Below are 17,458 nucleotides of genomic sequence, written 5' to 3'. Positions count from 1 at the left end.
GCAGCTGTTATCAAATTCAACATCAAATTAGTTTCTTTAGTATCACAATCTGTAATAACACCCAACAAAAATAATTGTGGAGTGAACTTTATCTTTTTCTTAAAAATCTTTTGAATGTTCCACCAAATCTTAATCCAGAAAGCTTTTATATTTCTACAAGTCCACCAGATATGGAAATAAGTAGCGTCTAAACTACCGCCTCTCCAACATTTAGGCTGTAAATTAGGATACATACAAGACAACTTTTTAGGATCCAGATGCCATCTATAAAACATTTTATAGAAATTTTCTCTTAAGTTCTGGGCCTGGGTAAACTTTACATTTTGGAAGTGGAAAATGATTGTTCTCCATGATATTGTGAGATTAAAATGAGGAGTGATTACCCCAATTATTGCAGTGTTTAGAAGCATATTTTATTGAAGACTTTTCTATTATATAGGCAGGACATAGTGGAAAAATTGTTGCTGTGAACATTAAAACCAACACAGCCCTAATATGTTTATTGACTTGAATTATAAGTAACATTTTTTGTGGCTGCATCTGCAATGGGTCTAACATCATACATACTCATATCCAGACAAAGTATATTTTGGCACATAAACTGAATGTGCAGAGCCATAAGACAATTAAAGAGATGCTTTAGTGGTTCTTTTTGTAATACAGGAAATTGAAAACATTACAAAATAAGGTCTGAGGTTAGTTTAGCCTTCTAAGAAACCAGCAATTAAAGGATAAAACTTTGAAATAAAAAACAATTATTTCAGGTGATTTGGACCACAAAAGTACAAAACCAATGTTTTCACTGAAGAGCTCCTAATATGAATGGCTAGGTCACAGAAAGTACATTACCCTGCTTGTCAAAGGCTAATTAGAACAGAAAAAATGGCCCACTTTTCATTTTCAAGCAGACAAGCTGTAACTTTAAATATTGAGAATGCAGATAAGCTAATGAACTGATAAATTTCTCAAATTTCAGATCTTTGGAGAGGCATTGTAGTCATGGTGATGGAAGTCTTTAATGGCCCTGCAATCTCTTTAGAGACAAGCTTCACCAAGCATGATCCTTCCAGGAAATTCCTAACTTGTCTTAATGAACAGGGGCATCTGCAGGGGAAGCGGAAAAGCTAAAAAAAAAAAAAAAAAGGGGGGGGGGNGTGCCAATTAAGTGGATACATAATAGGTTCAGACACTGCATTCAATTAGTGTTTTTCAATTGTTGCTCCTCAAATTGGGGAACATATTAAGTGGAGTATCATAAGATTTGTTCCTGAGCCTCCAATTCTTCATTATTTTAATAGAATAACAGAGTTGAAGGGACCTTGTTTTAGATCTCTTTCATGGATCCATTCTATGACTGCCTTGTTTAAATTGCTTTAAGTAACTGTATGAAATTTAATAAATGCAAGGAAACATTCTTAACTTAAAAAACAGAAATCAAATGCACAAATACAGTTTGGGGGGAATTGACAGAACATTTATAAGTTTTTTTTAAGCCAAATAACATTCCCTGAAAATAATGTATTATTGTGCTATTAATGCATATAATCTGTGGAGCAATACTGATTTCAAAAGGTTTCACAGTCTAGGGCAGTCCTAAACCAAATATTATCAGTGATAATGATATCAAGGAAGTATAAATAGCTGAAATTTCAGCTCAATAGTTAAATACCAAATTACGTGAAAGAATGCCAATGTCTGTTCATTTGATATTTCTTTTTTCCAAGTAAGCTTCTTTAGAGTAAGCTACAGTATACTGTGGTAACCAATATTCCAGATCAGGTGTCTTCAAACTTGGCCCTTTTATGACTTGCAGCCAGGCACATTGAGGAATTCTGGGAGTTGAAGTCCACAAGTCATAAAAGGGCCAAGTTTGAAGACACCTGTTCCAGATAATGAAACTCAGCTCTGCCCTAATAAAAAGTTTTAGACAGTACTTAGAAAATCTGTGCACTGATAAAATACTATGCTGGTACAGTATGACATTCTAGGTTCTTTGGAGGAACTCGAAGTGAATGGAGACCAACACCAGCTGAAGAATTGGCAGCTGTGGTTTCACATTGTTATGTATATAATGATGGCAGGTGGACCAAGGCAGTCATAGAATGGATCCATGAAAGAGACCTAAAACAAGATGGATCGACATCAGCAAATATTGCGGGCCCAATTGGCAAAAGAAAGCTCAGGACCATATTGGTTGGAAACATGTGGAAGAGGCCTTCATCCCGCATGGATAGATAATGGCTAAAATGATGATGATGATGAATTAAATAATTAAGTATATATGTCACCTGAATTCCATCCACTCAACCAAAACAAAACAAAAACAAAAACAAATTCTGCAGAACGTATACCAAGAGGTTGCATTCAACCTAGGCCAAGCGTGAAAGAACAACTAGGTCTTTGCGGCTGTTTGGAACTCTGTTAAGATGGGAGCTATATGGATCTCAAGAGTACCTCATTCCAGAGGGCAGTTGCTGTGACAGAAAAGACATTCTTCCTGGGTCCTGTAAGATGGCATTTTTTAATGACTTAGAACATGCCAACTTTGTCAGCCATATTGGCTGTGCAGAAACCATGGGATATAGGTGGTCCCTCAAATTACCTATAATGGTAATGCAAGATTGACATCAGCCTTGAGAGGTAGCCCAGAGAAGAAGCACACCCAGAAGTACTATTTATGTAACTAGTTTTTATAATATATAACCTTAATATACTTTATAGGGTTTATTAACAGAATCCTATAAGTCTGAAAGTACACCTCGTCCTCTTCCCTCACCTTTTCAATCTAAAAAAAAACTAGGGAGGGTCCCCTTTGAGACATTTGTCATGCCCAAATCCCTTCTAACTGGTCAGTCTTAGAGGAGATCAACCCTGACTGCTCTTTAAAAGCAGCAGATCCTGAAGTTGAAACTCAAAAACTTTGGCCACCTAATGAGAAGGAAGGACTCACTGGAGAAGAGCCTAATGCTGGGAAAGATTGAGGGCAATAGAAGAAGGGGACGACAGAGAATGAGGTGTCTCGATGGAGTCACTGAAGCAGTAGGTGTGAGCTTAAATGGACTCCAGAAGATGGTAGAGGACAGGAAGGCCTGGAGGAACGTTGTCCATGGGGTCGCAATGGGTCGGACATGACTTTGCAACTAACAACAACAAAATCCCTTCTGTAGGCTCAGCTGCCACTTGTCTGATTATTGTCTAGTCTGTGGCTCTTCCACCTGTCTCTCAAGGCCATTCCTTCATACCATTATACCAGAGGTCTCCAACTTTACTATTTGTGGTCTTGAGTTCCCAGAATTCCTCAGCCAGCCATGCTGAAGTCCGCAAGTCTTAAAGTTACCAAGTTTGGAGACCCTGCCCTATACTATACCATGCACATTATCCCATATATTTTTAGGTATATAACAAGCACCTCAAATCGCACCTGTAAGCATATTGGTAACCACTGTAGCTTGTGAAGTAGAAGTATCATATGAGCATAATGAGGCCTGTCCATCACTGCCCACACAGCTGCATTTTGGACCAGTTGAAACTTCCAAGTGGTCTTCAAGGACAGCCATATGTAGAGTGCCAATAAGTTGGCCATGAGGTAACTAGAGCCTGAGTGACGGAAGAGCCTCCCAATCCGGGAAAGGGGCACAACTGGCACACCGGATGGAGATGTATAAAGTCTTCCATAGCTGCCATCTGCTAACCAATTTGTTAAAAGTGGAGAAGTACTTAGAGAAGTTAGCAGAAATATGCTAATAATCCTAGCATAGTTTTTTCTCCAGAATTAATCACCTAACCAACTGTAGGATTTCTAAGATCAATAGTCAAGAAATGTGCAAATGAAAACTATAAACAGAAATTCTTCTATCAGTTGAACGTGGGTAAATCATTCAAATTTACTTTGCTCTTAGGCCTGGAAGTCTTCTCACAGCTGTGAACCAGTCACAACTTTACTGACTGCTGACAATGAGCACTGACTTTACTGACAATAAGTTGTGTCTTATTTGGTTTTACCTTGCTGAGAGTTGGATCTGGAGGATCTCCCTGAGTGATTTGCACAGGCTACTGCCAATCAACAGAGAATAACATCCCAAAGCATTTGAATTTTAAGAGCTAACAAACCTGATTGGGGTATGGAAGGAGCATTCTTGTAAAATAAAAAATAATTCAATGTTGCTTTTAAATATATATACTAACACAATCTGATATATATAAAAAGGAAGAGAAAACATTGAAATGCTTCAAGAAGTCAGGTTAGCTAATTTACAAACTGAAATACTTCATTAAAAATAAAGTTCAGTATATCCCAAACTGTTTTGAATTTTGTTATTTCTTTCCTCCAATGTACTGAAGTCAACTAAAATTCAATTTCATTTATTACTGATCAAAATCAGCTTAATCAAAATCATCTATAACCCCCACAACCTGTCAATTATTTTTCTCTTTTGTTTATCCAAGATTTGCCTAATTCTCATTAAATTGTTTTGTTATCCAACAGTGATCTTTTCTCAGAAAATTAAGACATGAAATTTGTCAAAACACTGACATGCTACATTTATCTTCATCACCTTAGCTAAACACCAAAAAAGAAGAAACAAAAATTGTTCTAAAATATTGGCATTCTACTAAAGAATATCAAAAATATTAAAAGCAAATTTCAGTTATGTATGTTTCTCTACGCAAACAGTATTTTATTTATATTTCTTTAATAAATCAGATATTTCCCTTAAAAATAAAAAACTTCTGTATATATATATATTTTAAATTGCAATTACACTAAAATATAAAATAAGAAACCACAGTGGAATGGGCTTTCAGAACACTTCATTATTCTTATGAGAAATCTATTTACAGATCAGAAAGCTACAGTATAGACATGGTGAAACAGACTCCATTCTTATAAATACTCAAAGGCTGTGATGTGCTGATATATACAAAAATAAGAAAAGTGCAAGCAATTGTATTCCTTGTCATACTCTCTGGAAAGTTGGGATTTTAAGAAGAAGGATAGGAAGAATATTGGCATTTTCAAACTTTAGAGTTGGAACTTTCATGGACAGCTAATAAAACAAACAACTGAATCATCAGACAAATCAATTCAGAATTTTCATTTGGAGAACAAATTATCCTACGCAAAGAAAGGTAGAAGGAAAGAGAAGAGGATGACCTTCAAGGTGAATGGATTCAGTTACAATGGCAATTAGTGCAACATAGGAAGATCTGAAAGACCATCATGGAGAAGATCTGTCTGTTTGCTAAGAGTTGACACCAATTTGATGGCATACATACCACAGTTTCAGAATCGGCAGCGCTATCAAAAACAATGGTTTAAAAGTAAATAGCATGCAAGCAATATCATAAGTAAAATAAATCCACCTGTAACTTGGTTTCACGTTTACACTCTTAGAAAATGGAACCACACAAAATAAAATTGACTCAGTAAACAGAAGTATAATGATAAAGACAGCATCCTTCTGGTGCCTGGGAAATTTTCTTCTTGAACTTTTTAGAAATTTGCCATCCTAGCCAAGTAATTAAGGAGCCTTTTGAGTTGAGCTTGATTCCTAGAGGTGCAGCCTTCTTGGCAATAATGTTGAAGGGGTTTATTTATTTTCAGGTAATCTTCTTTTGGAATGTTGGTTCAACTTCTCAGTCTAGCTTATGACCCTGGTGTTCCTGCCATTCAAGTACCAAACAGGTCTCACTATATGTACATTGATGCACATATACAATGAATGGCAAAAATATTTAGCAATCTGAACACAGAAGTGTAGAATAATAATGCAATTGGGTATCTGTAATCTCAAGTTAAAATGAGCAATCCTTGGAATTCAAACTACCTACTGTAGAATGAACAGCTGCCTAGCTGATATGATTTTGAACAGCAAAATCTGCAACAATTATAGGTTATGGCTTGGCACCAGCACTATTATCTCTGGAGTGTCAGTGCCTGTCACCGATCGGTGTCCTTTTTATGGAAGGAAATTTTGCTAAGAAATACTTGTATAAGGGAGAGCAAACTGGGGCCACTGAATTCCATGTGAATCCTGAATACCATTTTTACACATGGATTGACATGGGTTCTTACAATTTTGAGTTGGAAAGATGATCTATAAAAATCTCAGAATAGTTTAAACAGTACCCCTCCCCCACAAAAAGTACCAACAATATATTGGCTCTGGCCAACATTGTACCATGAACTTATTAGTACTGGTTCATGGCTCTGCTCCCAGAAGTTCTTATTCTCCCCAAAGAGAGGTCCACCTCAATATCTACCAGCTTTCTTTGTGGGTTATTCCTCTACTTCTATATTTTGCTTAAGAAAATTTTTGCTGCATTTATGGCAAAAGAAAAAAGGATTTCCTTTTAGAATTGGATTGCTTTTTGCTTCTCTAAAATAACTAGATGTTAGAGTATTTCTGATTATAAGTACTTTGGAGTCTTGGTTTACAGAAAAGACCAGCTAATTAACTTCCTTCCAAAGCCTATATCTTATAGCAGGGGTCTTCAAACTTGGCAACTTTAAGACTTGTGGACTTCAAGTTCCAGAATTCCTCAGCCAGCCCTGGCTGGCTGAGGAATTCTGGGAGTTGAAGTCCACAAGTCTTAAAGTTGCCAAGTTTGAAGACCCGTCTTATAGGAAACCTTTGATGATTACCAACATTCTAAATATGGTCTGTAATTATTTAGTGAAAATGTTTATTATTACAGTTTTGACACTTTTGAAAACAGTTGTCTTCATGCTTAAAATCAATGGTATCTTCATTACCAACCTGATTCCAGATTGACGCTAACATGCTTATATTTCTCTGAGTTACAAGAAGTTGGAAAAAACTGTCTGAGATAACAGCTGGGGAATTCAAGGTACTGCATCTTCAGTTTCAGATAATTTGCCCTTTTTTCAATTAGCTCTGTTCATATGGTCCCCGTTTCACTAGATTTGAATATATGTGTGGTGGGTATGTAGATAGAAATGGATGAAGCCATGGCATCAAATTTAGCCTCTCAGTTCTATCATATTCAAGCAATTGTGGATAATGTTGCTTATATACAAATAATAACAGAATAACAGAGTTGGAAGGGACCTTGGAGGTCTTCTAGTCCAACCCCCTGCTCAAGCAGGAGACCTTATACCATTTCAGACAAATGGTTGTCCAAACTCTTCTTAAAAACCTCCAGTGATGGGACATTCACAACTTCTGAAGGCAAACCATTCCACTGATTAATTGTTCTCACTGTCAGGAAACTTCTCCTTATTTTTAAGCTGATTCTCTTCTTGATTAGTTTCCATCCATTGCTTCTTGTTCTGCCTTCAGGTGCTTTGAAGAATAGCTTGACCCTTCTTCTTTGTGGCAGCCCATTAAATATAGGAACTCTGCTATCATGTCACTCCTAGTCCTTGTGTATAAAATATGTATGGTATATTAGATATAAAGCATGTATATTAGATTGGAATTCCAGTTCAGGGGCTTTTAGCCAAGTAGACAGACATGCATATATACAGCTGAGTACAGTTTAAAAGAAAAATGGAGCTGTGTCACAAGCAACATTTTATTTCAGATTCTTATTTATACAGGCAGCAAGTGTCAAAAATCATATTCCTCTGTGCTCTGGAGGCACAGGGAAAGAAATGGTCCAGTTGTCCACTTTCACCCCTTCAGCCTACTAAACCACTTCACTGCTAAAAAAAAACAACAACATGACAAGTTCTGGCAACTTTTTTTTCAATGTTCCACATTGCTGGCCAATGTTCAGCTTTATGGTAGAACGATAGCAGATTTTGTATAGATTGGACGCTGGTGGCCTAAGGGGCAAAATGTTACTTTCTCACTGGTCCAATTAAGGACAACCAAAGCCTTATTTTACTTATAAGGTAGACATGAGGCGTATTTTTGAAGATCCAGCAGATTTTTTTTGCTGCCAGGACATGTTTATACCATGGTTAGATGCAAGTGAGGGAAGTCTCATTAACCCACATTCCCAGCTACAGAAATGCTGTTTTGCACACACTAATCTCCTGGTCTAATCTCACCCCTGCAAGCAGACCATCTGCTATAATTAAGAAACATTAGCATTCTTTTGCCAAAGGCCAGAAGCCAATTCTCCCTTAGACAAAAGAAGGGGAGAAAGCACTCTTCGCCCCCAAAAAACACACGTAATGGTAATGGCACACTCTAAATATCCATCTCGACATTTTTCCTCCTTTATGTGCCATGCTGCATGTAAGATATGCAGTGAGAAGTCCATAGGTTGTATTCTTTTTGTTTTAATTGGAAATAGCCAGTAGCTCTGGAGGAACATGGATATGCATAATTCAAAAACATAAAACATCCTAACAAGCACTATAACAAGCTTACATCCCCCTATTGAAGTCAGTATAAATGGCATTGCTGAATATTCCAGAAGGACATCTGAAACTGGGCAAAGCTGAAATAGAGAGACTGTGCGGTGCTTGATTCACACTTTCCCCTTGCTCAAATAGCCATTGAACTGTTTTTCAGCTGTTGCTGAAAAAAACGATAACCTTCACAAAATGATTTTCTCATTTTGCCAGTTGGTGTTTGTTATTGTAAAGTGCTAGGTAAGTATTAAATTTTTAATAAAATCTAACAGTAAGCATATTCACATAAAGCAATAAATATTTTAATGCTACCCTTTCTTCTCAAGATGCTTTAGGAGAGGGTTACAAATACAGTATTGTTCCAATATCTACTTAATTGTACAGAACTCCTGCAGTGGTTTCTGTTTAATGGGACATTATTTGTTCGGAAAGATTTTTATGGTGCTCTTAAATATCTCAATTACAGTTTTAAATAACTTGCAGGGGGTTTTGCAACGTGACACTGCAATCTCGGTTCCCAGAGGATATATTAAATTCAAGTGGCAATAACAAATCATTTAAGCAATAAATAAATAACCTGAGACCCAGCACTGTGAAGAGTTAATAGTCTCCTATATACTCAATAGAGTCTGAAACACCACTCTATTAAAGTGACCCCTGGGGGCATGGGCCAAATTGCACCCAGTTGCTTTGTGGAAGGTATTCATCCCTCACACATTCATTTCCTTCTTTATGTTGTCTCTTTTCATTGGGGAAGGACCTCGGCAAACCCTGAGCCCACCGAACAATTGCGGTACAGTCTCAGAGAAAAGAAAGAAAACTGGGGTCGTAAATATGTTAAATGGGTGCGTGGGTTTAAGTGGCTTTGTAAAATAAACACGAAGGAACCTTCAGACTAATTAATGAATATGAAGCAGCATGATAGGAATGTTTTCAGAGAAAATTCACAGATTCAGCACCCTCCCCCATGTCTTCTCTTACGAATGTTCATTCTTTCCTCCCCCAGCCTTTTCTTGTCAAAACACTTTTCCTAGTTTCCTTCCGTGGGTACTGTACATTTCAAGAGAATTGTAAAAATTATTGCCACATATTCTCAACAAAGACAGTTTGAGTGAAAGAGGGTGTCACAGAGAACTCTTCTGAAACTTGCCATCTTTGCAAATAAACAGGTGTACATTGGTTCTCTTAGTCAAGAGAGATAAGGTTCTGTGAGCATTGTTCAGAGAAGCACATTGACAGGCTGGAATGTAATTATATATTGAAAGCCTTATACCATCAAAAAGAAAAAAAAATAATTATGCAAATTAAAGCCTTCAAGCACAGGGACTGCATTTGCTCCCAAAGGGAAAATAACTCTAGGATGTTCAGCACAAGTAACAATCCTTAACATACCTAAAGGAATAAATCCCATTGTGCACATCCTGGTATTTGCTTCAGAGTTCTCTGAGGTTGGGGAATGCCACATGCCAACCCTAAATCACCCTTGTTGCCATCCCATCATAAACATGTGTAGGATCGCACTGACAAATACCAAACGTGTTTTTATTTCAGTCTGGATTTCTTTACCTACTCAAGAGCCCTAAAGCTATGAGAACTTAACTGTTGAAAACATACAGTGCTCTCCTTCAAAATCCTTGTACATCATATTAGTCTAGTTAGGCAGCATATGCTCGAAACGCGGAGCTCACTATCCCAAGATGAGAATAGCTATTAATGTGATGAGAAGTTGCAATCTGATCAGTGTCAGAGGGAGCAGATTGTTGACCTTGATTCCTTTCAGGGATCAATGTAATGAACAAAATCAAGATGATGGTGAAGGAGGTCTCTCCAACTTAAAGCTTCGGTTGGTAAAACATCTATTATCCAGGATTTCATCCTGAAGGAAATGCTATCCTGACATATTTTATGGAGACCTGGCTGAGAGATGAGGAGAAGGGTTGGTTTACTCTGTGATGTGATAAGCTTTGACTGGAAGGTGGGAGATGGTGTGGCTGTAGGCTACAAGAATTCCATCTCATTGACTAAAATCTCCACCTGACACTCTCAATTTCTTTCCCATGCTGATGTTCCCCATGAAGAGTGATTCAGGATGTTGTTTGCGATGGTAACCATGGATAATTTCCTAAATATACTTTAACAATTTCCCACCCTTAAAGTCCTAGCTAGTTCATCTGTGGAACATGGAAATATCATTAAGTGTCCTCTTCCCTCCAGTAGAGCAAAAGGGATTCAACATCTCTTTCAACAAATTGTTAGGGGACAAGAATCAGAAAAGAGTCATTATGAACAATGTTCATTATTCTTTGCAGACAAACTTGAATTGGATTTGCTCTGACAGGTTCCAGTTGGGGAAAGTGATGGGGAGGTAACTGTTCATGTGGATTCTTCTTGGCTTATATATTCTAAGGGGGGAAATGATGTATATGGAGACATGAGGACTATTACCTGCTTACTTGACCTTTGTCTTTGCTGGCCAAGTTGGGACTGGTCCTCCAGTTAAGGTTTTAAATGATCTTAGAAAGCTTCTCTCTTCCCCCCCCCCCGTTCCTTGATAGGTCTGAGCATAAACATTAATATATATTATCTGTTTTGTTTAGAGTGCGTGATTATTTGCCCCAATAATGTTTATTCTTTTTTTGTCTTTTAGGTATTGTGCAGATAGTCCTTGCTTAGTGATTGCCTCATTTAGCAACCATTTGCAGTTACAATGGTGATAAAAAAGTAACTTTGCAACAAGTTCTCACATTTACAACCTTTACATATGTGTAAAGCAAAGGAAAGATGATGTAAGTTCATAAGCACTGTCACGGGTTCACTTAGCAACCACTTCATTTAATGACCAAGTTGCTGATTCAAGTAGTGCTAGCTAAACAAGAACTACTGTACAGTACCTGTTTTTAAACAGTGTACCAGCCAGAGTTTTGATTTAAATGGACGTATAAATTTAAATTATAAATAATTTTATATATTCATAAATATCTGGGGATTAAGTGATTGAGAAAGTGATGCTTTGCAAGTCCAAATGGATCTATTTATTTATTTATCAAATTTATATACTGTAGCTACTCATCTCCCCCCAAGAGAACTCATTTGAATGAAACTGATTATCTTGATTAGTTACAATTGGGGCTTCATCTGGATATAGTAATCAAAGTATTCTGGTCACCTTAGGGGAGGGGTAGGCAACCTTGGCTCTTTTATAACTTGTGGACTTCAAATCCCAGAATTCCTGAGCCAGCCATGCTGAGGGGAAAGGGAGAGGTTTCCAAGCTGAGCCATGCTGGCTCAGGAATTCTGGGAGTTGAAGTCCACGAGTCATAAAAGAGCCAAGGTTGCCTACCCCTGCCTTAGGGAATAAACGATACCAGAAGATAAATGGGGAGAATGTCACCTTGTTAGTTTTTCCAACTTCCTTGGCAGCTTTCAATACCATATGTTCCAATGTTGAACTCTGGATCAGTGTCTTTCCTCTTAGGGTGCATGCAAGAGATGGTATTGGGGGACAACTTACATCATTGAGATATATATATATCTTATCTGTTGGGTGAGGCACCCGGTCTACCAAATATAAATCAGTCTGTTCTGCATTTCGCTCCAATCTAGGAGCATGTTTTGCAGGGATATGTCACATACTGTGAACACTATAAATTCAAAATTTGTGGCTGGCAAAGAGTTAGTGGGAGACTAGTATAGCAAACTGACACTGAATACAGATAAGACAGAGGTGTTGTTAATAAAGAGAAAAGTGAAGTTAGTAATGGAGATAAACTCTATTTTGGGTAGGATATTACTCCTTGAGAAGCTCACAGTTTGGGAATGTCCTTTGATTTCCAGCTGCAATCAGATTTGCTATTGTTTCCTATTAACTATAGCTAATATTGTTTCCTATTAACTATAGCTAATATGCCATTTGCAATCCTTCCCAAGCCAGTGAGAGTTGGCAAGAATTAAATAGCTTACTTAAAAATGGTCTTAGCTACTACATTAGACTACCCTTTAAAAAATCTGGTATTGGAATTGTACAAACATGCAAAGGCCAAGAAAGACAATCCAGCTGTTGCTATTGCACTAATATAGGGTAGTCAAAATTGGTCAGCTAACAGAAGGCCTTGATTAACTCTTGGGGGAATGTAACAGCACGTATATTTTTAAATAGCACTCTATCACTTTGGATAGTTAATCTCAGAATGGTATTATTCATCATAAATAGCACTATAATTTTTATTCTTGATTATATGACTCCAGGCCAGTGATGGGATTATTATTATTATTATTATTATTATTATTAATTGCATTTATATCCCGCCCTTCTCCTTTCGGACTCAGGGCGGCTGACAAATGATAAAAAGCTAACATATTACACCAGTTCGCACCACTTAGGCAGAACCGGTAGCTAATTTTTTGTTGCCCAGGCTCAGAATGGATTTCTGGAAGTAGCATCCACACTGAGAACCTGTTGTTCACATATTTGAATCCCACCACTGCTCCAGGCTGATCACCTTATACATTAACAAAGACTACAGATTTACAAAAAAGGTACATATGTACATATGCTGATGTACAGCAAAAAAAATAGAAATATTTACTAAAAAGTTAATATAAAAAAATATTTTTTTTTATCTGAGCAGCCTCCTGTGAAAATTGTTGATGAACTGTTTTACTTTCTCTATTCTTCCTTACTTTGGTACCCTATATTTAAACCTAGATTTGGGAAAATATAATAATAAAGAAGTATCCTCTATAGGCATTCAAACCGGTCAGTCCTAGAAGAGATCAACCCTGACTGCTCTTTAGAAGGCCAGATCCTGAAGTTGAAACTCAAATACTTTGGCCACTTAATGAGAAGGAAGGACTCACTGGAGAAGGGCCTAATGCTGAGAAAGATTGAGGGCAATAGAAGAAGGGGACGACAGAGAATGAGGTGGTTGGATGGAGTCACTGAAGCAGTAGGCGTGAGCTTAAATGGACTCCAGAAGATGGTAGAGGACAGGAAGGCCTGGAGGAACATTGTCCATGGGGTCGCAATGGGTCGGACATGACTTCGCAACTAACAACAACAACAATCCTCTATAAAGTAGGACACAGCTCCATTAACTAGTCATTTTCTACCATAATATTATTTTGTTTTATCATTTTATTTTATTCACACCTGAGATTTCAGAAGGCAGAACAATAGAGAAAAAATCCACAATAACTGGAGATAGACATTTACTAGGTGGAAACTGAAATTCATCACAAAGAAGAAATCGAAACACAGATATATTTACACAGGTACCACCCTGATTCTATTTTAAATCTGAAATACATGTAGTCCTCTCCTTACAGCCACTTATTTAGTGACCATTTGAAGTTACAACAGCACTGAAAAAAATGACCTATAACAATTTTTCACACGGTTACAGCATCGCCATGGGCACATGATCAAAATTGGGACTCTTGGCAACTGGCATGCATTTATGATGGATTGCAGTGTCCCAGGGTCATGTGATCACTTCTTGTGACCTTCTGAATGGGGAAGCCAGATTCACATAGCAGCCACATTACTAGCTTAACAACTGCATCGAGCCACTTAACTACTGTGGCAAGAAAGGTTGCAAAATGGGACAAAATTCACTTAACAACTGTCTTGCTTAGCAACAGAAATTTTGGGCTCAACTGTGATCATAAGTCAAGGACTACTGTAATACATTTGAAACCATTGTTTTTGTCCTCTTCTTTAGTTCTTGGTTAAAATAAAATATTCAAATATACCTGCTTTTTGTAAATTCAATTACATCTTCACTTCAGCCCAGGCCTTTAGTGAGAGAGTATAGTCTTATTATGATTGTGGTTAAATAATTTAACAAATTTAACAAATTATTAATTATTATCATATAATGTCTTCAACAAGATGTTGTAGTCTGATGTATTAATGTTTCAGTGGCTATCTGTGTTGTCCCGCTCACTCACACACACACACATGTAACTGTGGTTTACTGAGTTTATTAATCTTCCCCAGCAATTCCCTTCACTAAAAAAACCCAGAAATGTCTTAATTAAGTCCAGCCACGAGCAGACCAATGCTAGTCCACAGAGCAATGGCCAAAGAATCCAAAAGGCACTTGAAAGTTTCTCAATCAAAATAAACCCACCAGGCAAACTTAAATCTACAATACAAGAGAGTTTCCAAGGCATGATGCAAGTCAAGACAAAGAACACACAGCTAGGAAACAAACACATGGTTCCCAGCATCGCCTCCATCTGTCTGCTGTGCTAAATAGCCAGTTCCGGTGCAGCCCATCAAGAAAGGTGAGGTTTTCTCCTCACAAGTAGTCTGGATGACCTTCTCTGCTCCTGCCTTTTCTCTCCCCTATGTGTTCTTGGATCAGGTGCAGAAGGCAGTTCCTCCTCCTCCTCACTAACTGGCTACAGCTGCATGTTTTCCCCACCTGGAGCCTCAGCCAAATCCCTCACAAACGGCTGTTCGGAGCCATCAATCAACTCAGCTTCAGACATTTGAGGAACTGATTCATCCTCCCCCCAACTGACATCTAGAGAGGTAACTGGAGAAGCCTCCAGAGAGTCATCACACTGTCCCTAAATTATTGTGGCCTACCTAGTCAAAAGACTTGGTGAAATCAATAAAATAAAAGGGCATTTTTGGAACTCCTTTGGCTTTTCCAGCAAATTTTACCAATGTAATCTTTCATATCTCTGCCTCTTTTGAATCCCTCTTATAGATCTGAATTGGTGAAGTTTAGATTGCAATTATCCCATGATAAACATCATTCATCAAAATTTTCTGAAAGTTGATTTTTGGAACATTTTAGACATATTTGTAAAGAAATAACTGTAAATATACAAGCTACCTGATTAAAAACATTCATCACATACACCCCAAATTTGAAAAAAATGGCTTTTGTCTTAGAAATTGATTTTTATATTACGTATGAATACCAGCCTGATGTGGTATAGTAGGTATAAATGCTTCTGGATGACAAAAGACATGGGGTTAAACATTTAAATTTATTGCTTTTACATTACATGTGCTACAGTATTTATGATAATAATCTTTGATATTAACTGCTTCAGTACTGTTGTCATATAAGGAGATTGACAATTCACTTCTATATAAGCAATTCCAGTTGGGGTTTGGAGTGAAGGAGAGTTTGAGAGCTTTCGATGAGCCAAGGTTGCCTACCTCTGCCCTAGACCTACTACACGGTGCTAAAAACCCAGTTGTTCCTTCAGACATTTGGGCTGGGATGTTAGGTAAGTCCAGTTGGTTGGTTCTCATCGGTGAGCATAATAAATTACTAACACGTTGGTTGTTATTTTTTTAATGGTGGTAAAATGGAATGGTTCTTTCTTAGGCCTCTAGCAAGTGATTAATTGTTTGTAGTTGATATTTTGTTTATTAATTATGTTGCTTGTTGTTTCTGGTTTTAATTTCCTGTTTGCCTCTCAGAGTTTAGACAATTAGCAACATGTATTTGTTGTTAACATGTTAATACATGTAGTTAGCATGTATTAGTTATATGTATGTAAGTAAATAAATAAATACAAACATTTGGCAGAATTTGTAATGTTTCAAAGAATTTTAAAAGCATATATTTATTTAAACATATATATATTTTCCTGGGTAAGACTGATCAATAAATTATACTTCCCATCAGAGGGGAAACATTTATAATTTTATGGACTTTGAAATGTCTCATATGGAATTTGTAAATAATATGGTGAGCTATTATTTACTCAGTACAGACAGATATATCACAGTTTAAATAGACTACAGATAGTCCTTGACAAATGACCCCAGCTGAGCCCAACATTTCCATGGCTAACCAAGACAGTTGTTCAGTGAGTTTTGCCCCATTGCACAACCTTTCTTACCACAGTTGTTAAGGGAATCATTGCAGTTGTTAAATTAGCAACATGGCTGTTCAATCAATCTGGCTTTCCCATTGAGTTTGTTCATCAGAAATTCACAAAAAGTGATCACATGACCCGAGGACACTGCAACTATCCTAAATACATGCCAGTTGCTAAGCGCTCAAATTTTGATCACTTGATCAAGGGAATGCTACAATGGTTGTAAGTGTGAAAAAGGACCATAAGTCACTTTTTTTCAGTGCTGTTGTAACTGTCATGGAAAAACCCAATGAAAGAAACAAGAGAGAGCAACACAAAACAATAATTCTTACTTTAAGATTCAGAGGTTTATTTCAGTAATAATTTGGAACATAAGCAATCATTATAACATCACTTACATTAACAACTCATTGCAATGAGGTCCAGTGACACAGCAGCTCCAATAAGGACAGCTATAGGCCAGTGGCCCTGAGCTGGTCTTGAGCTCTATCTTTTATACCTTTTTTTCTTAACGGCCACACACAGACGGTCAGTTTCTTACAACATTTAAGAAATCAGTTCCTTGTTCTTTCTTGCTGACCATCAGTTTCCACACATACCCGTGTGCACCTGAAACCTCCATCCTTCTGCTACTTTCAGTTTCCTATTTCCAACGGTTCTAACATTCTTATTCCAAATATACTTATAAAACTATCTACTTGCAAAAAGCAAATTGCAAATGCTCAGCAAATTACACATAGTTCTTTCATGTTATGAAACCATCCGAGCTGGAAACTTTGGTTCATGTCTTCTTTGTGGGGCCTTCTGTAATTTATCTAGACCAGGGTCTCCCAACCTTTTTGTATACCCCAGACTCCTAGAACGCTTCTGATATATTCTCGCACCCCTTACAAAAATTTGAAATAATGGCAATGAATTATGCATACACAGTATAATTTTGAAAACCCAAGTTTTCTCACCCCCTGGAATATTATCGAGCACCCCCTGGTTGGGAACCCCTGATTTAGACCTTATCAAACCCAATAGATTAATAGGCTATATTTTCATTTCCCACATAACTTTGTACAATATGTTGCAGTGGTCATAAGTGTGAAAAGTGATCATAAGTAATTTTTTTCCAGTGGTGTTGTAACTTTGAATGGTCACTAAATGAATGGTTGTAAGTAGATGTAAGTACTTGAAAACTCATTCCAGTACAAAACTTCATGCCACATTCTGTCCTTAATTGTGTGCTTCTCAGAGTTGCTTTTGGTAAATGGGCAACTATACAAATTTGAG

This window comes from Protobothrops mucrosquamatus, unplaced genomic scaffold, assembly GCF_001527695.2.
Source record: "Protobothrops mucrosquamatus isolate PMUCROS unplaced genomic scaffold, P.Mucros_1.0 scaffold758, whole genome shotgun sequence".
Classification (NCBI taxonomy): domain Eukaryota; kingdom Metazoa; phylum Chordata; class Lepidosauria; order Squamata; family Viperidae; genus Protobothrops; species Protobothrops mucrosquamatus.
The sequence above is the reverse complement of the archived record's forward strand: the minus strand, read 5'-3'. Positions refer to the sequence as shown.